The sequence below is a fragment of the Armigeres subalbatus genome, chromosome 2 (assembly GCF_024139115.2).
Source record: "Armigeres subalbatus isolate Guangzhou_Male chromosome 2, GZ_Asu_2, whole genome shotgun sequence".
In the NCBI taxonomy this organism is placed as follows: Eukaryota; Metazoa; Arthropoda; class Insecta; order Diptera; family Culicidae; genus Armigeres; species Armigeres subalbatus.
In genome coordinates, this window is record NC_085140.1 from 256,819,500 (window position 1) to 256,841,161 (window position 21,662).

The following is a 21,662-nucleotide window of genomic DNA, read 5'->3' on the forward strand; positions in this document are numbered from 1 at the left end:
CAAAACCGGGTGAACCGTTCTACGCCTATATTTGTCTAGCGATATATTAAATATTGACGCCGGCTGTTTTACGCGAGGCATTTTTTTGTTTCTGCCGTTCAACTCTTGTGTCGCTGCCAAATGCACTGCGTGACCATGGCCCAGGTCAAATATTATTGCCAAGGGCGTACATGTGCAAAATTACCCACCCGGATGATCGTTGATTCGCAAATCACTACGAAAGGGGGTGAGTCGGTTGTTGACTCTGGTTCCACGTTCTGGTTATGGCGGTTCACGTGTAGTTCGAATGGACGATTCGATGAGTGCGATGGCTTAAGTACTTTCGAATATGGTAAAAGCTAAGTAACCAGTCTAACAAACAGACCCTCTTAGAGTAAAAAGATATTAGAGACAACAATTGTTTATGACGAATCTTTCTATTCCAATATAATTCATCTACGCTTCAGTTACTACAATACTACCAAATTATCCGTGGAAGTAATTTCCAATCGATGTGCGTTATTTGGTTATATTTACTCACATTTGTTTCCTTCTGTTTCGTTTCTTTTCATGTGCCAATCGTGCTCTTCCTGCGTGCCGCAAACAGCGAAGTGATCCGCGGAGGTGCTCGATCGAGGAGTTCGCCGTCCACTTCTTAGGACTTATCCGATCGCAAACGGAGGAGTAAGTATGAAGTATATTGTTGCTAGGTCAGAGCCTCAGGCGATGATTATTGCGATTATGGCGTTAGGTGCCGGAATATAGGTGGTAGGTGAGCTCAATTGAGTGTGGATAATCGGCTACTTTTTCACGGGCCGATGGCGTGGTAGAACATATGGAAGTTTAGTGAATCGATTAGAATTTTTGTTGCTAGGCGGAATCGTGGAATTGAGCATATAAACGATTCATTCTGCCGAGTTCGTTTACAAGCCACCGTGGAAACTACCATTTACCAACATCGAGAGGCTTTCAAGTTCTTTTAGTTGTTGGTTTTTCTGACTAAGGATAGCGCCACAATAATTAATAATGAATTAATTGAAACCGTCAAGACAAATCGTAAAAAATAGTTCTTTGTCGGTTCCCGCTCTTCAGGTTAGAAGCAACTTTTACTGACTAGTAGTGTTTCCAATGTATTACTCTGAAACCCGCATTTTGATTGTTATTTATTGTGTAAACAAACCCTCTGCTTCATTTTTTTTTCGAAATACGGGTATTTGATTAGAAAAAAATATGACTAGTAATGACCTAATGAGCAAATATGACGGATTCCTCGTTGAATGACACATCGACCAAACTTGATTCGTTTGAAACTTATTTACATATTTACGGTGTATGGGAGATAGACCATTTTCCCCTAATTTGAAAAAAAAATCGACCCTCGAATAATTTATAAAAGATCGTAGGGGGAATGACGGCTTTGGCAGGTTTTGTTCTATTATTGGCAGGGTGGTTTTTTATGACTGACTATGCTAAAATTTGGCCTAAACATTCTTTGCATATCAAAGAATATTGTGGTCAAATTTCATGAAATTTGGTCGACAAAAACCCCCCTGACAAAAATAGAACAAAACCTGCCAAAGCCGTCAAAACCCCCTATGTGTTTTCGAGCAAATTAATTTACAAAAATTGTTACTCGGAAACCGTTCATTGTACAAAAAACTGTCTGAGAACGAATTGCAGAGGGGCTGAAAAACATTTATGCAGAAAATATTACACTGGTAAAAACACTGGTAAAAATTTTACACCGAAAAAAATTGAAAAATTTCAAAGTCCCATCTTTATTTATAGTAAGTGATGTGATCTATGGAACCTAGAAGATATATGTAAATATTAAAACACGCAAAAACTTCAATATTTTTGAAATTATTTAAAACTAGTCGAACTTGCCCGATCTCGCTCAGATTGTTTTTTTATTTACCTCACCAAAAATTTTGAATATTACAGGTGACGTATGTGAATAAAATGACACAAAACCACATGACATAAACTGAATCGCTAGGTTTCGCAGGTTGCGACAGGATGATCTACGATGAATTACATCCCCGCAACTTCGACGTCGTGGCGCTGCAGGAGATTTGCTGGACAGGACAGAAAGTGTGGAAAAGCGGGCATCGAGCGGCTACCTTCTACCAAAGCTGTGGCACCACCAACGAGCTGGGAACCGGCTTCATAGTGCTGGGTAAGATGCGCCAACGCGTGATTGGGTGGCAGCCAATCAACGCAAGGATGTGCAAGCTGAGGATTAAAGGCCGTTTCTTCAACTATAGCATCATCAACGTGCACTGCCAACACGAAGGGAGATCCGACGACGAGAAAGAAGCGTTCTATGCGCAGCTGGAGCAGTCATACGATGGATGCCCACTGCGGGACGTTAAAATCGTCATCGGTGACATGAACGCACAGGTAGGAAGGGAAGAAATGTATAGACCGGTCATCGGACTGGATAGTCTGCACACCGTATCGAATGAAAACGGCCAACGATGCATAAACTTCACAGCCTCCCGCGGAATGGTAGTCCGAAGCACCTTCTTTCCCCGCAAAAATATCCACAAGGCCACATGGAGATCACCTAACCAAGAACGGAAAACCAAATCGACCACGTTCTAATCGACGGTAAATTCTTCTCCGACATCACGAACGTCCGCACTTACCGCAGTGCGAATATTGGATCCGACCACTACCTCGTTGCAGTATGCCTGCGCTCAAAACTCTCGACGGTGTACAACACGCGTCGAAGTCGGACGCCGCAGCTTAACATTGGGCGGCTACAAGACGGTAGACTAGCCCAAGAATACGCGCAGCAGCTGGAAGTGGCACTTCCAACGGAAGAGCAGCTAGGCGCAGCATCTCTTGAAGATGGCTGGAGAGATATTCGATCCGCCATTGGTAGCACCGCAACCGCTGCACTTGGCACGGTGCCCCCGGATCAGAGAAACGACTGGTATGACGGCGAATGTGAGCAGTTAGTAGAAGAAGAAATGCAGCAGGGGCGAGGTTGCGGCAACACCGCACGAGGGCGAACGAGGCACGATATGAACAGGCGCGGAACAGACAAAACTCGATTTTCCGGAGGAAAAAGCGCCAGCAGGAAGATCGAGACCGTGAAGAAACGGAGCAACTGTACCGCGCTAATAACACACGAAAGTTCTATGAGAAGTTAAACCGTTCACGTAAGGGCCACGTGCCACAGCCCGATATGTGTAAGGACATAAACGGGAACCTTCTTACGAACGAGCGTGAGGTGATCCAAAGGTGGTGGCAGCACTGCGAAGAACACCTGAATGGCGATACGGTGATGAACCTGGGAGAACGCGCGCAGAACATAATTTTACCGGCCCCGGATCTCCAGGAAATCCAGAAGGAGATTGGCCGGCTGAAGAACAACAAAGCCCCTGGGGTTGACCAACTACCAGGAGAGCTATTTAAACACGGTGGTGAGGCACTGGCTGGAGCGCTGCACTGGGTCATTACCAAGATTTGGGAGGAGGAAGTTTTGCCGCAGGAGTGGATGGAAGGTGTCGTGTGTCCCATCTACAAAAAGGGCGATAAGCTGGATTGTAGCAACTACCGCGCAATCACATTGCTGAACGCCGCCTACAAGGTACTCTCCCAAATTTTATGCCGTCGACTAGCACCAACTGCAAGGGAGTTCGTGGGGCAGTACCAGGCGGGTTTTATGGGCGAACGCTCCACCACGGACCAGGTGTTCGCCATTCGCCAAGTACTGCAGAAATGCCGCGAATACAACGTGCCCACACATCATCTATTCATCGACTTCAAAGCCGCATATGATACAATCGATCGGGACCAGCTATGGCAGCTAATGCACGAACACGGTTTTCCGGATAAACTGACACGGTTGATCAAAGCGACGATGGATCGGGTGATGTGCGTAGTTCGAGTTTCAGGGCATTCTCGAGTCCCTTCGAAACCCGCAGAGGGTTACGGCAAGGTGATGGTCTTTCGTGTTTGCTATTCAACATCGCTTTGGAAGGGTAATACGAAGAGCAGGGGATTAACACGAGTGGTACAATTTTCAATAAGTCCGTTCAGCTATTTGGTTTCGCCGACGACATAGATATTATGGCACGTAACTTTGAGAAGATGGAGGAAACCTACATCAGACTGAAGAGGGAAGCTAAGCGGATCGGACTAGTCATCAACACGTCGAAGACGAAGTACATGATAGGCAGAGGTTCAAGAGAAGACAATGTGAGCCACCCACCGCGAGTTTGCATCGGTGGTGACGAAAATCGAGGTGGTAGAAGAATTTGTGTACTTGGGCTCACTGGTGACTGCCGAAAATGACACCAGCAGAGAAATTCGGAGACGCATAGTGGCTGGAAATCGTACGTACTGGACTCCGCAGACGCTCCGATCGAATAGAGTTCGCCGCCGTACCAAACTGACAATCTACAAAACGCTAATTAGACCGGTAGTCCTCTACGGACACGAGACCTGGACGATGCTCGTGGAGGACCAACGCGCACTTGGAGTATTCGAGAGAAGAAAGTGCTGCGTACCATCTGTAATTGGGGTGCAGATGGCGGACGGTACGTGGAGGAGGCGAATGAACCACGAATTGCATCAGCTGTTGGGAGAACCATCCATCGTTCACACCGCGAAAATCGGACGACTGCGATGGGCCGGGCACGTGGCCAGAATGTCGGACAGTAACCCGGTGAAAATGGTTCTCGACAACGATCCGACGGGCACAAGAAGGCGAGGTGCGCAGCGGGCAAGGTGGATCGATCAGGTGGAAGATGACTTGCGGACCCTCCGTAGACTGCGTGGTTGGCGACGTGTAGCCATGGACCGAGCCGAATGGAGAAGACTCTTATATACCGCACAGGCCACTTCGGCCTTAGTCTGAATAAATAAATAAATAATCCTTGCGGAAGGTTTGTTTAATTTATGGTGAAAGTTTCATCAGTATTGATGCTGACGTTCAAAAGTTATCGAAAATGGAACGCGAGAGATGGGAACACATTTTGCACACTCACGTTGGAAATCCAACATGGTGAGGAGGAATGATTTCAAAGTATCTAAAATAACCGAAATTAACTGTAAAAACTGTCAAACGTTATCGGGAAACACTATTGCTGGATCGCGAAGAACAAAACAATCGTAGAAGTCGAACATACGACCAGAAACTACAAGTGAAAGTCTGCAGAACAGTTCGGAACCATTTTGGGATTTCCTTGCGTGATTTAGCGAAAAGGTTCACTGCGCCGTACGGCACAACTCAAATAATCTGTCAGGGCGAAGGTTTCATGTCGTATGATGTCAGTGAGCGTCCCAACAGGACCTTGAAACCGATCCTGGTTGCCAAACATCGCGCAAGAATGCTGGTCGAGCAAGTTCTGACGAAATACAATTGATGTATTTTGATTGGTGATGAAATTAATATTAAAATTGACTTTCAATTCCCGGGACACAAGTTTTACCTTGCCAAACGGAAGGGAAATACCCCAGGAAAATTCAAATATGTTTATACAAGCAAGATTGCTCACAAATTGATGGTCTGTCAAAGCATCTGTAGTTGTCTGTGTCCGAGAATTCATCCGAAATGATGATGAATAATTTTTCGATGTTTTTTCCTTTAAAGTTTACTAAATTCCCTGTATAATAAAACCTGAAGAACCTTTTTATGTACTTTTTTGGCAAAGAAATGCCTAATTTCGTGCGGCCAAATACTAAGTGGATCAAGCTTTATGTATGGTTCCTATTCTCAATATATGCAATATTCAGTTCTAGGAAAGGGAAGATATAGTTCCTTCTTTCAAAGGACGCAATTTTCTTGGCGAAGGCAAGGGAAGATTTTATTCATTTGTTCAATTAAAGCATTTGCTCGGTTTAAGGCAGAGGAGGATATGATCCCTTCTTTCAAAAGATGCATCGTCCCGACAGTTACATCAGAGAAGATATGGTTCCATTTTTCAAAGGATACATTTGCCCAGCAGATGGTGAAATACGATATGCTTCCTTCTTCCAAATCAGTCATTTGCTCGGTTTAATGCGAGGGAAGTTATGATCTTTTCTTTCAGAGGATGGCAGAAGGGCCAGTAGAAGGCAAAAGATAATATGGTACCTTCTTCCAATTCAAGCATTTACTCGGTTAGAGGCAAGGGAAGATGAGATTCTTTCATTCAGAGGATGTATTTGCTCGGCAAAAGGAAAAAGACGACATAGTTCCTTTATTCAATTCAGGCATTTGCTCGGTTTAAAGCAAAGGAATATATGATCCCTTCATTCAGAAAATGCATTCGCCCGGCAGAAGTCAAGAGAGGAAATGGTGGCCCCGCTCCTGTACCCCGAATCAGTAGTTTTGGACATAAAGCCTGTCCACGTTAAATTTCGGACACTGAGACAATGTCCAATTGATGATGGGTGTCCGAAATTTAACGTGGACAGGCTTTAATAATGCCTTCTTTTGATGAACGCATTTGTCCAATATAAGGCAAACAGATGATAATGGTTTAAGGTGTACACAGGTAATAATGCCTTCTCTAGATGAACGCATTTGTCCGATATAAGGCGAACAGAGTTGATAATGCCTTCTTTTAATGAGCGCATTTGCCTGGTATAAGGCAAACTGAGTTGATAATGCCTTCTTTAGATGAACACATTTTCCGGATATAAGGCAAACAGAGTTGGTAATACCTTCTTTTAATGAACGCATTTGCCCGGTATAAGGCGAACATAGAAGATAATGCCTTCTTTAAAAGAACGCTTTTGTTGGTTGCATTTGCCCTAAATGAAGCGAACATAGTTGATAATGCCTTTTTTTAATGAACGCATTTACCCGATTTAAGGCAAACACAGGAGCTGATGCCTTTTTTTCATGAACAACAATCAACGATAAAAAATCTCGTAAAAAATGTGTAATTTACTCAACTGGAGTCGCCCTAATATTGAATAAGTCGTAAAATAAGTATTAATCAATCACATTATATTATAAATAATTTTCCATTTTTCCATAAATTTTCACTGAAATAAACTATATACTTGAAATCAGGACTACTGGGGGTACTATGGCTCATTCTGGGTAGTGTCCCACTCGGGGTGATGGCATTCGGGGTAATGGCGTTCTGGGTAGTGGCCTTTGGAGTATGGGTAATTTGGCATTATGGGTAATGGATATATGGGTAGTGTCATAGAGTCGAAATGGTTCCTTCTTTGAATTCAGGAATTAGCTTGGTTTAAGACACGGGAAGATATTTCCTTTCTTTCACATTTGCTCGGTAGACGGCAAGAGACGATATGATTTCTTTCTTCAATTGCCCTTACATGAAAAAAACCAATGTCAATTTAATTTAATGCTGATGTATCTTGCTGGAAGGTGCGTCAACATTTCAAATGGTCCCGTTTTGACAGGAAGCTTCTTTTTAATTTGTCACGCCGTACAATTCCGTTCCCAATTATCATGTATTGCCCATATGAAGGAAACCACGTAACTGAATTGCTCAACAAATCTTACTTATACATTGCACAGCTAAAATAAAAATTATGCCAAATGACTTTATACCAAACGACCATTATGCCAAACGGCCGTTATGCCAAACGACCATTATGCCAAACGACTTTATGCCAAACGACATTATGCCAAACGGCAGTATGCCAAATGACTTTATACCAAACGGGGTACAATCTGTAGAAACAATGCAACGAAATGATTGAAAGACAGTCTGTGCTGTGCAGTGAGAATTGTTTTCAATTATTTTTCCCGGTACTGTGTAATCTGGTGTCCGAAATTTGAATCTTTGTGTCCGAACTTTTGTTTGAATCTTTGTGATTCAAACAGAAGCCGGACATTTTCATAAATTGCAAACATTCTTCGCAATATCTTGCACATATTAAACACGTAGTCCAAAGATGAATACTTTACTTGATGATTGCAATGGAGATTTAAACAATGGGATTAAAAATGTGAGTAAACTGGATGATTTTATATCAGAAAGTGCTTAAGCGTCCGAGTTTGCACGGTATGTGAATAAAATGACACAAAACCACATGACATAAACTGAATCGCATATTTTTCAATTTTAGATGATTCAAAATTACATGTTATGGAACCCAAACACAGCACCCGATGCTCTAGAAGTCGATGACTTGATGCAGTGAAATACTTGTTCAGTGCAAATCGTGGAACATGCTTTACTTTGATCACCCATCTTTCAAGAGACGAAGATAGCTGAGTGGTAACGTGTTGGGCTCTCACTCAGTGGGCTTATGTTCGATTCTCGTCCATAAAGTTGTGACGATCACCTGAATTTACGTAGTAGTAGTAGTAGTAAAATTCTTCTTTATTTAATCATTTTCTGTTCTACAATTATTATTTTTCTACATGTACAGTGCTCGGCCGGCTTGGCCCTCCAACTTCAATTTTAAATTTTCATGTTTATATTGTTATTTAAGTGTTAATATGATATATCATGACGGCCTTCATGAGGCGCTAGTGTGTTTTTTTTAAATTTGATAACCTAACTACTATGTACACTAATATTTACAATAAAAATTGGATAACCTAGATTGGAACTAGCGCCTAATTGGAGCCTGATCCGAATGCAAGCAACGGACCCTAAACTTTTCTTTACACTCACCAAAGCGTTCATGTAAGGCTTTTATTCAGGCCAGACGGTGGACCTCGGATGTTCTTGTCCTGGGAGGGGTGTTGAGGATCATCCTCAGGAATTTGTTTTGGACCCGTTGAAATTTGAGGTGGTGGAGTTTTAGCGCAGCTCTCCCAGACCGGCATGCCATATTCGATCACAGGAGGATGATTTGCTTGTAGACAGCAAGCTTATTTTTCAGGGACAATGACGACCGGCGGTTGATCAAAGGGTACAGTAGTTTCAACAAGACGTTACACTTTGTCACCGTTTTGTCAACCTGTTGCCTGAAAATAAGCTTGCTGTCGAGGGTCAAGCCAATGTAGTCGGCCTCATTGGCCCATTCCACAGTCGTGCCATTGAGGATGATTTTACAGTCCCCAGGCGGAACAAGTTTAGGGGATTTGGAGTGGGAAAAATGATAACCTGGGTCTTCGCCGTGTTGATACAAATCTTCCAGCAGGTGAGGTACTCTGGCAGCTCATCCAGGCCTCGTTTAGGTTTTGCCACTAGCACTCTGATCACTCTACCGTTGTAGACGATGGAGGTGTCATCTGCTAACAGAGACAGAATGCCGCCTTCTGGAGGTTCTGGCATGTCGGAGGTGAACAGATTGAAAAGCAGGGCCCGAGGATACTGCCCTGGGGACGCCTGCGACGATGTTGTGCGCATTGGAACTCGCTCCGCTGATTGAGACCCGGAATGTCCTTGCCGACAGGTAATTGTTGATGATTTTCACCAGGTAGCTGGGAAGATTGTAGCGTTGTAGTTTGTACACCAGGCCATCATGCCATACATTGTCAAATGCCTTCTCGACATCGAGTAAGGCCATGGCGGATGTTTTCGAGACAAACTTGTTCCGTCTGAGGACGTTGGTAACTCGGGTCAGTTGGTGTACAGTTGACCGACCGCGTCGGAAACAAAACTGTTCCTCTAGCAAGATGTTGAGATTTTCGGCAGACTCAAGTAACCGATGATAAATAGCTTTTTCGAATAGCTTGGATAACCCTGAGAGAAGGCTGATGGGTCGATAACTTTTGGGGGAGAAAGGATCCTTCCCAGGCTTCCGGATGGGGATGACTTTCGCTAACTTCAGGACGATGGGAAGTAGCTAAGCCGGAGACACTGATTAAAGATCAGCGAGAGGTGCTCAAAGAACGGAGCACTCATGTGTTTGAGCTCGAGATTCAGGATGCTGTCGAAGCCTGGGGCCTTCATGTTCTTCGACGATTTGATATAGGCCGTCAATTCGTCAGCTGAGATCTCCAACTCCTCCGAGAAGTCGTTGGGAATCAAATGGATGTTGTTAGCATGCTCGTTGACGGTTGCTTCGTGTGGACTGACGATGCTCTGCCCAAGATTGTGTGAGCTGACGAAGTGACGACCTATTTCAGCGACCTTCTCTGCAGGAGTTATCAAGCGATCCTTAGAGCCATTATTGTCTAGTGGGATCAAAGGTGGAATGGGCCGAGGCTTGGATTTTAGAATTTTGGTCATTTTCCAGAACGGCTTAGCATAATCTGGGAGAGTGCGGATCTTATTCGAGAAGTCGTTATTTCTGAGGTCCACCATTCTGGCCTTGATAATTTTGTGATTCGATTGCAGCGTGCCTTAAGCTCAGGCAGTCCAGTACGCTGAAACTGCCTGCGAGTGACATTCCGCAATCGAATCAAATCTTTGGTGAGTGTATCGATGTTTAAGGAGTTGCTTACCTGCCGAGCCGTCGGTACGTGTTGCTCTCGGGCCGCCGTGATCGCCTCCTCGATAGCGCACAGCTGACGGTCGATACTTTCCGGCGTCTCCGGACGCACCTCGTAGTCGACGGTGTTATCGACGCACTGCTGGAAACGCTGCCAGTTCACTCGGTGGTAGTTCCGCTGTAACTGCTGGTGCCGATTGACCGAGGAGCCCAGTTCCGCCACCACCGGATAGTGATCCGATCTGAGCTCCTGGTATACAACCGGCTGCGAGACGTGGTCACTCAGGTTTGTTACGTAGAGGTCGAGCGTTGCGTGGGCACCGGACCGACTCAGCCGAGTGGGGGAATCCGGGCTCAGGATCGTGTAGTAGCCTTCCTCCATGTCGTTGCTCCAGATGGTGCCGTTTCGATTGCCGCGACTGTTGCCCCAGGCTTGATGTTTGGCATTCAAGTCGCCGGCAATGATATACTGGCCTTGCCTCCGCGTCAGCTTGACGATGTCCCTCCGAAGGGCAGCCGATGATCCATCGCCGGCTTTGGCTTGCGTTGGACAGTACGCCGCGATGAGCGCGATTGTGCCGACAGAAGTGGTGATTTCGACACCGATGGCCTCGATGACACTGAGCTGGAAGCTTGAGAGCAGGCGACAGTTAATGTTGTAGCAAAGAGCGATGGCACGATGCGGAAGTCCGGGATGTTGACGTCCACCTCCGGTTTTAGGTGCGTTTCGGTGATGAACGCCACGTCTATTTCCTTCTCCTCAAGGAAATCCTTCAGCTCGATTGATTTGCTCTTTAGCGAGCAAGCGTTCCAGTTGACCAGGCCCACCCTAGCAGCCATTTTCAATGATGAACATGCCAAGTGTGAAGACCTGGTCGAATCGGGTTTTGCAGCCGCGCAGTCGAGTAGCGAGCTGCGCGAAGATCGGCATCAGTTGCTCCGGAGTGTACAGCGAGGCAGATTCTTCCGGTGGGACGGCTTCGTTCTCCGACTGCCGACGGAATCCAGGAGGAGGAAGCGGGGGCCATTCGCTGGTGGATGGTGCCGACGATGCTGGAGCTTGGACCGATGCAGCTGCCGCTGCCAGTCGCTTGTGCGGCTGTAGCGGTGGGAGTATTGGAATCACACGACGGGGAGCCGGGATGGCTGGAAAATTCACCTCGTTGATTACAGGAACACGGTTCTTCTTCGGAATGGTCCTGGTGGAAGCCTTCTTCCGGATTTCCAGGAACTCGGCCCGCTTTGGGCAGCCCTTTGTGGTGGCCCGATGTTTGTCGCCACAGTTGGCGCACTTGGGATCGGCCACCTCCATTTTGTCGCACTCGTCCGTCGGATGGGGTTCGCCACACTTGTTGCAGCGCGGCTTCATGCGGCAGTTCCTGGTGCCGTGCCCGAAATTGAAGCAGTTGGTGCATTGCGTGACATCGCGGTGCACTGGCCGATATCGCTCCCAGTCAACGACGGTGTAATTTATAACGCCAACCAGCTTCAGGTCCTTCCAGGTAGTGGAGCCGTGCTCCAGATGGATCAGGTAAAGCTGGTCGCGATATTTCCTCGCCTTGTCGTGACGAGCGATCTTGTGGACGGCTACTGGCTTTAGTCCGCAACTTCGCAACTTTCAAGCTCTGCTTGGAGCTCTTCCTCCTTCATGTCGTGAAGTCCTCGCAGCAAAGCCTTGAGCGGCTTCGTGCCGGGGTGGTCATGAGTGTAGTACTCATACTTGTGGACCTCGAGGAACTCCACGACGGATTGATGATGGTCCCTGTTGGCCGGCATCACTTTCATGCCCTCGCTGCAGAGCCGAAAAGTACATTTCAGCCCCTTAGCGATCAGCTGGCGAATTTTTAGGCGTAAATCCGGCGGATCGCCCTTCACAAACACGGGCGGGCACTTCTCCTTCCGCTCCGGTTGCACCTGCGGCAGCTGCGATTGCTGCTCCTTCCTCTTTTTCGGCGGATTGCCGGCGTCATCAAGCGGCAACGGCGAAAACACGTTGCTCTGCAAAAGCTGCTTGGAGGGGTTACCCGCGGCTCCAAGAGCAGCGTGCTTAGGCACTTTTCCTGCGACCGAATCGGCCACCGGGTCTCCCATGACGGGTCCGGGAGAAAATAACGCCAACGCGACAGGCGAAAACGTAAACAGCGAAAAAACGAGAAAACCACTTCGAAAAAATGCGCGAGCAAAAAACACGTCCGTACGTGTTGCTGTCTCGAACTGGAATCAAGCTGCGTGTCTGCTAGCTTCGAGCACCTGAATTTACGTCAAAAGTGACGCTCGTATATGTCGTTGTCGCAGCACCTAAAATTACATGATTATTTTTAGGTGTGTAACTGTCAATCATTTAATTGATTGCGGCACCGCACTCTAGATCGATTTCAGTTCAAGCTTGATGGCTTTCTTCAGAACTCATGAAACCGCTGCATTTTGAGTATTTTCCAACTCTAATTGACCAACTTTTAATATATACAAACACACCTGATCCCAAGACGAATCGATTAGTGAGAAAATCTTATCAATCAGTCCATCCGTTCGTGAGTTATATTGCCTCGAAGGAAATGTAAATTCATTTTTATGTATAGAAGATTATATAGGGGAAAGACGGCTTTGGCAGGTTTTGTTCTATTATTGTCAGGGGGGTTTTTGTCGACCAAATTTTATGAAATTTGGCCACAATATTCTTTGCTACGCAAAGCATGTTTATGGCAAAATTTGACCATAGTCAGTCATAAAAAACCCCCCGCCAATAATAGAACAAAACCTGCCAAAACCGTCATTCCCCCTATTTATATTTTGTTCATGTTTTGGTACAAATGTATGTTGTATGCTTCCTTGTATGTTTTAGCAAAAATCTTTTCAGAAAATCAGAAATCGATAGTTTTGAGATTTTTTTACGATTTATCCTAAAAATCGTCAAATTTTAAAGTAGCATTATTTTTAATGGGTTAGGGACAAAAGGTCGAAAGACAAAAGGTCGAAAGACAAAACGTCGAAAGACAAAAGGTCGAAGGGACAAAAGGTCGAAAGGAAAACGTCGAAAGGACAAAACGTCGAAAGGGACAATAGGTCGAAAGGACAAAAGGTCGAACGAAAAAAAATTAAATAAGATCAAAAAGGCGAAAGGGACAAAATGTCGAAATAGACAAGAAACTGAAACGGAGAGAATCAATCTCACGCCAGAGTTACATAAAAAAATCTGCCCTTTTATTTTTCACAATTTTTAACAATTGAATAAAATTCATTCAGTGAGTACAACTAACAGATGGATGTCTGAGTTTTCTAAATGTCTCTTCGATTTGTCAAAACGGTCACGCCGCACACACGCAGGTGAATTTTTAATGCAGGCGTCTTTTCTATCTCTAACAGAACTATCTAGATATTCATAATATTGTTTCATAGTCACTACTCTTTCTTTGGAAATTGCTCATTATTCAACTTTGATTAATGAGATGAGTGTTGCATCAAATGCATTTCAAAAATTCCTTTGGAATACACAAAATTTCAACTTGTTCATGATCGACCTTTTGTCCCTTTCGACCTTTTTGTCTTTTTCGACCTTTTGTCCCTTTCGACCTTTTGTCCCTTTCGACCTTTTGTCCTTTCGACCTTCTGTCCCTTCCGACGTTTTGTCCTTTCGACCTTTTGTCTTTCGACCTTTTGTCATAGATTCATTTTCAATATGCTGCTTATTTCGTTCTGGGTCTTTGCTAGGTGAAATTGCAAAAAAAATGTCAATGTCTTATAATCGAAATGACAAAAGTGAAAAATTAAGCTGTGCCAGTACTGCACGAAACCGTCGACCTGGACACTCATGCACAATTAGATGTAAACTGCAAATTTAAAATCGCAAAATGCAAAAAGATTGAAGCTTGAAAAGCCGCCAGCTGTTCGAGAATGACTTTCGCACCCACTCGGGAGTTTCCGTTGACTTAATACCATCAGCTTGAGGCTTAGGTACGTCTACTTCTGGGACGGAGCCAAGGACGCAGCAGAACTCCCAGTGGTAGTAGTTTCATAACAAAGCAGCAAAATCTTCTTCCTTATATGTAATGTTTAACGATCATGACTAAAGATTCGCAACCTGTATTAAAATCGATTACTAATTATTGGGGCGATTAATCAACATGCGCTTTTAACTATATGTAGGTTTTCTTCTAACCTGGGCTTTATTGGGAAGCGTCATTATCAGTATAACGAAAAATAAATTTCCAAATACTAATTTGCCTGCAAACTTGAGCTCAAATTTTCAGAGGACACTCAGAACATGATAAAGAATCAGATGAGCGCTGTGTGAATTTTTTAACCAACCTAATAAACACCCTAGGAAATTGTCTCGTTTTCACATGGAAAACTTAGTAATATTGGAGACCTAAAACACTTACATGAATCTTAAACTGAAGCACAACTACATAAGCACACCAATTTAAAAAAAATCTAAACGAATTGAAATTTGAAATAAAACATCAATTCAACCCGTACACAATCTTTGAATAGACTAAGTTTGAGATCCTCGAGGATCATGTGGATTAGTTTTGCCGATTTCTGTTTTAAAAGCTTTCTTTTTTTTCTTTTTTGGGTATCTTCATCACTTCATTTATTGGTCTATTGTTATATGTTCCCCTTTTTTAGCTAAGTCAAAATGACGTATCACTATTTTTATTAGAGATCGTTATTGAATGACGAAGAGCGTTATCCCAGTTCGGTACTACACTTCTCATGAAATGCAATACCGTATAGGGATTTGATCTCCAGATTTCAAAGGGTTCTATTAGCCCCTTGCTGAAGATAATTTTGCGAGTCACTAAAACGTTCGGAGTGATAAATCGCTTCGATTGCCTAGCAATAAACGTGCTACTTCAATTGGTTACAACCTTCTAAGATTCCTAAGTCTTCAACACTGCTCTAAAAGAAGAGGCGGATGTAGCACAAAAAGGTTCTGGTCCCACAAAATCCTGAGATGACCCGAGCCTTGCCAATTCATCGGCTCTTTCGTTTCCATCAATTCCGTAGTGACCAGGAACCCAATATAAATTAACTTTATTACTTGTCATGAGACGAGTTTGTACAGTCCCATTTAATTCCACCACTTAATTGTACCTTGACAGATACGTATTTCGTACTTGACTCGACTTTAAGTCGAGTTTTTTTCTTTTCCACTAAAAAGAGCTTAAAATTCATCTGGCTGAAAATGTCATTAAGCCGAAATGAACATACGACCGAAAATGCGTTCGGCCGAACTAGTCATTCGGCGGAAAATGTCATTTGGCCGAAATGGTCATTTAGCAGAAAGGCCATTTGGCCGGAAATGTTGTTTGTTATTTAAAATGTTATTTAACCGTTAAAAGGCCGGGACGAAAATCACCTCCTTCAAAGTGCTCGTTCTCAGTAAAGCGTTGACCAAATTTCATGACCCCGGACTTTTCTCAAAGGGGATTAGTAGGGATTTCTTTAGACTTGGGTGCCGCCACGCTAGACCCCTCCCCGCGTTAATGAGTTTTGAAAATGACTTATTTTTTGCCGTGATGACCAAATTTCTTCAGTAATCAAGTGCAATAAAGTTCGTCATAAAATAAAGTAGATACATGAAATATATCAAGTCGAAGTGATTTTGAACGTTTCCAAATTATCTGATTACAGTAATTACCGATATTGAAAGCCATATTCCTAATCTAAAAGTTATGGTCATATTTTATAAAATCTGATCACGAAGTAAACCAAATTATGCCAAACAGCAGGGAAAAATATCACAAAGAACTGTAGACATATATGTTATCAATTTTATGTGTTGAAGATACTATTTTGGAGCATTCCAGTTCATCCAAAATATCCGTGAGCTCAGGTCTTGAATTCTACTATAGAAGCGACAGGTACTGTGCACATAAAAATACTCAGAGTACATCCAACTCAGTTCAAAGATATCAAATGACTCATGGGAAATTTTTCTGCGTGCCCCATTGTGACATTCTAGAATGCGCGAAATGCTCTGAAGTTCGGCTCGTAAGATCTACACAACAACGGCCTCGAAAATGTTTTCGACAGCTATCAAAACCCTTCCCAACAGATCCTTAGATACTTGCCAAGAAACGTAATACCAATCTATCTGCATATCAATACACTGAAGGCCATCCAAAACGTTCTTGAGTTCAGGTCGCCAGATCTACAGTCAAGTAGAAGCACAATGCTTGTTTCAACTCAAGCTCAGGTCATCCTGCCCAGTTCGAAGAAATCAAATGACTTATTGGAAATTTTTCTGCGTGCCCCATAATGACATTCTAGAATGCGCGAAATGTTCTGAAGTTATGCTCGTAAGATCTACGCAACAACGGCCCTCAATATGTTGGTGGCAGCTATCAAAACCCTTCCCAACAGATCCTTAGATGCCTGCCAAGAAACGTTATACCAGTCTTTCTGCATTTCAATACACTGAAGGCCATCCAAAACGTTCTTGATTTCAGGTCGTCAGATCTACAATCAAGTAGAAGCGCAATGCTTGTTTCAAATCAAGCTTCAAGGTTATCCTGCCCAGTTCAAAGAAATCAAACGACTTATTGAAAATTTTCTGGGTGCCCCATAATGACATTCTAGAATGCGCGAAATGTTCTGAAGATCGGCTCGTAAGACTCACGCAACAACGGTCTCCAAAATGTTTTCGGCAGCTATTAAACCTCTTTCCAACAGATCCTTGGATACCTGCCAAGAAACGTTATACCGATCTTTCTGCATTTCAATACACTGGAGGCCATCCAAAATGTCCTTGAGTTCAAGTTGTCAGATCTACAATCACTGAAGGCCATCCAAAACGTTCTTGAGTTGATGACGTCAGATCTACAATCAAGTAGAAGCGCAATGCTTGTTTCAAATAAAGCTCAGGTCATCTTGCCCAACTCAAAGAAATCCAATGACTTATTGGAAATTTTTCTGCGTGCCCTATAATGACATTCTAGAATGCGTGAAATGTTCTGAAGTTTGGCTCGTAAGACCTACGCAGCAACGGCCTCCAAAATGTTTTCGGCAGCTATCAAAACCCTTTCCGTTTTTTGGCAGGTATCCAAGGATCTGTTGGGAAGGGTTTTGATAGCTGCCGAAAGCATTATCTAGGCCGTTGCTGCGTAAGTCTTTCGAGCTGAACTTCAGAACATTTCGCGCATTCTAGAATGTCATTATAGGGCCCGCAGAAAATTTTCAATAAGTCATGTGATTTCTTTGAACTAGGCAGGATGACCTGAGCTTCATTTGAAACAAGCATTGCGCTTCTGCTTGATTGTACATCTGAAGTTCTGAACTCAAGAACGTTTTGGATGGCCATCAGTGTATTGAGTTGAAACAAGCATTGTGCTTTTACTTCATTGTAGATCTGACGACCTGAACTCAAGGACGTTTTGGATGGCCGCCAGTGTATCGAAATGCAGAAAGACTGGTATAACGTTTCTTGGCAGGTATCTAAGGATCTGTTGGGAAGGGTTTTGATAGCTGCCGAAAACATTTTCTAGGCCGTTGTTGCGTAGATCTTACGAGCCGAACTTCAGAACATTTCGCACATTCTATACTGTCACAATCGGGCACGCAGAAAAATTTCCCATGAGTCATTTGATATCTTTGAACTTAATAGGATGTACTCTGAGTATTTTTATGTGCACATTACCTATCGCTTCTATGGTAGAATGCATGACCTGAACTCACGGATATTTTGGATGATTTTATGTTCCAAAACAGTATCTCCAACACATTAAATTGATAACATATATATCTACAGTTTTTTGTAATATTTTTCCCTGTTGTTTGACACAATTTGGTTTGTTTCGTGATTAGATTTTATGAAATATGACCATAACTCTTAGATCAGGAATATGGCTTTCAATATCGGTAATTACAGTAATCAGATAACTTGGAAACGTTCAAAATCACTTCTACTTGATATATTTCATGTATCTACTTTATTTTATGACGCCAGAACTTTATTGCACTTGATTACTGAAGAAATTTGGCCATCACGGCAAAAAATAAGGAAAAAACACAGTCATTTTCAAAACTCATGAACGCGGGGAGGGGTCTATCGGGGCGGCACCTAAGTCAAAAGTAAGCCCTACTAATCCCCTTTGAGAAAAGTCCGGGGTTATGAAATTTGGTCAACGCTTTACTGAGAACGAGCACTTTGAAGGAGGTGATTGTCGTCCCGGCCTTTTAAGGGTTAAAAAAAATTAGTGGAAATTCCGGAAAACTCCCCGCGAAAATTCCGAAGAACAAAGCAATTTAAAAGAAATCACGTGAAAATTGGAGTGAAACTCCAAACATTTTTTCATAAAAAATATCATTTTGAAAAATCTCAAACGGAAAATTTTTGGTGATTTTGCCAATGAGTCTCCTATAAAAACTCCTCAGAGTCTCCCGCGGATATTCCGAAAAATATTCAGAGTAAATTTCACAAAATGTTTAACAAAAACGCAACAAGAACTTTCCGAGAATTTTCCAAACCATTTTTCTTGTATAAAATTCCGAATAATTTTTCGCAGAAATTCTTAACTATTTTCCTTGGGAATTACTAAGAGCTTCAAAGTAGTTCCTGTGAAAAATTCGAAAAAAATCCAATAATGAATATTTTTTAAAAGCCCAAAGATTTTTTTGGAAAAGCTGCTCCCGTTGATGTCTTGAAAATATCCCGAAAAATGGGAAAAAAATCTTTGAGAACGTTATTAAAAAAGTCGCCATGTCGAAAACGCCGCCAACGCCGACCAAAATTCTGACAAACGCCGCCGCCGCCGATTTTCTGACCGGCGCACACCTCTACCCTCCGGTAGTTCCTCCAGGATTAACTCCGAAAGTTCCTCCAAGTATTCCTCCGGAAGTTCCTCCAGCAATTCCTCCGGAAGTTCCTTCATGAATTCCTCCGGAAGTTCTCCTAGGAATTCTTCTGGAAGTTCTTCTAAGAGTTCCTCCAGAAGTACCTCCAGGAGTTTGTCCAGGAGTTCCTCTGGAACTTTGTCTAGGAGTTCTTTTGAAGGTTCCTCCATAAATTCCTCCGGAAGTTCCTCCAGGAATTCCCCCGGATGCTCCTCCAGGAATTTCTCCGGAAGTTCCTTCAGGAATTCCTCCGGAAGTTCCCCTAGGAATTCTTCCGAAAGTTCCTTTAGGAATTCTTCTGAACGTTCTTCTAGGAGTTCCTCCAGAAGTTTATCCAGGAGTTCTTCTGAAAGTTTGTCCAGGAGTTCTTTTGGAAGTTCCTCCGAAAGATTCTCTAGGAATTTCTTCAAAAGTTCCTCCAGGAATTTCTACGTTAGGTCTTCCAGGAATTCCTCCGGAAGTTCATCCTGGAATTCGTCCAGAAGTTCATCCTGGAATTCTTCCGTAGTTTTTGTTTATGCTTGCTATGAAAGCGGGAGAGAGTAAAATGTAAACTTCGCGTGACCTCTCTAAATGAAAATCTCAGTACTGATGACAGCACTGCTTTGGAGCCATGCCTCACTTAGTTTCGTTTCGGTCCGGACCAGTCCGTTCGGTTCAACGCGCGTTACTTTTGTGACTTCTGCAAAATTTTCTCTCAACCTCGTGCCTAATGATCGTTTTGTCTGTCCTTTGTAGATTTTGTCACAGTGAGGGCATGACATTTTGTAAACTCCAGATTTTTCCAAGAATTTGATACGAACTAGTTTTCAGCAGCAGGAACAACCAACTTAAAACATAACTTGGAACCACAAAAGACCCCGTTAACGCCTGTCAACTGTTTTGCTGTATTTCTCAAATTTCAAAACGATAGAAAATTTGAAAAATAAAATTTTCTTTTTTTTTTATTAAAAATCGGTTTTTGGTGGAAGTGTTTTTATATATTTTTTAGGTTTTGGGAAGTTTTTAAAATTCTTGATTTGATGTTTTAAATTTACTCGAATAGTGAAGGTTCAATAACATTTTTACATTTTTCAAGACACCATTTTAGGTTTTAAATTTCATAAGAAAGGTTTTTCCGAAATGTTTGAATTTCTTCAAAACTACGTGATCTTTTTTTTAATTTCTCGAATTCCCAGAATTATTAAATGTGCATCTGAAATTTCAACACACAAGTGATCTCAAGAAAGTTGAAAAAACTGTAGACTAAATTCTGTTTTTACACGATTTACATTTCTTCATCCACATTTTAATCACTTTCTCATTTTTAAGATTTTTTGAAATATATCATAAATGTTTTGGTGATAAATTGAAGTCTTACGATAAAAATTACGAGCAAACAGAATTGAGTAAAACCAAAATTCGGTGTGTCTGAAAAAAACCCAACTTAATTCACCGAGTAGTGAAACTGCCTTTCTCGCATTTAGCCAAGACACCAACCTTATATGGAGCTCATATAGTTCGATGAACCATTTACTTAATGACTTCTAAACGCAACGATCGCTCGTTACCAAATTCAATAGTGATCAACTAGGACTTACCCTCTGTTGAATGCAACTTGTTGCGAGAAAATCGGTTGAAGATTACTATATGAAAAGTTGTCTAATGTTTTTCTTAGCTTTTGTGCACACACATACACACACACACATACACACGGACAGACAGACATGTGCTCAGCTCGTCGAGCTGAGTCGATTGGTATATAACACTATGGGTCTCCGAGACTTATATAAAAAGTTCGTATTCGGAGTGAAATGATAGCCTTTCGGTACAACTTTGTTGTACGAGAAAGGCAAAAACCTGGTGGTATTCTACGAGCATAAAACAAAGGCAATGCTCAAAGAGGACTTGCCAGACCAGAAATCTTCGAGTGCCATATTTTCAACGGTGTGCCAAAAACCCGATTTGTATAAATCACGCACTTACTCAGCCGTGAAACACCGCGAAATTCGAACTTCCATTCATTTACCTTTTGATCAACCAATACCGAATGTAACGCCCAAACTGATCCACCCCAATCCCCGGAAAAGCGGCGGCCAAGTGCTCATCCCTCTTGGTCTTGTAAGCTCATCATCGAGTAAGAACAACTTTCTTCCCTAGGTTGGCGACTGACTCCGCAGGCAAATAGAAAGACAGAGAGTGACATTCCCAGACGGTAATCGTCGTCTAGATCGAAACTCCTCCAACCATCGTCAGGAGCTGGAACGAAATTTGTAGAAAGTCATTTAGATACTTAATTTTTGCTTCTTCCTTACATTACCACCAATTTGCTGGGTGGGGCTTCACTTTCCCCGAGGAATGAGCTTACTCGCCATCATAAAGCACCCACTGACGAGGGAGGATACTTTTCCTCTCGGTTGGCAATAATTTTGGGAAGTTCTTTGCCTATTCTACTGCGAACAAGAGTTGGAATGGCGAGGAACGTTTTATTCTCACCAGATTGGCAGCTTTGGGGGAAAATTATGCTGTTGGGTAAGTGCTGACTGCTTGAATTAGCT

At 43.0% G+C, this 21,662-nt stretch overlaps 1 protein-coding gene across 1 annotated transcript in view; it reads left to right on the forward strand.

The window, feature by feature from the left end:
• The first annotated feature begins 587 nt into the window (after positions 1 to 587).
• The window catches only part of LOC134212113 (protein disks lost), a 293,532-nt gene continuing 272,457 nt past the window's right edge, over positions 588 to 21,662 (forward strand). Inside the window, exon 1 of the mRNA XM_062689664.1 lies at positions 588 to 663. The gene's annotated coding sequence lies outside the window, so the exon portion shown is untranslated. The remainder of the gene's footprint in view (positions 664 to 21,662) is intronic.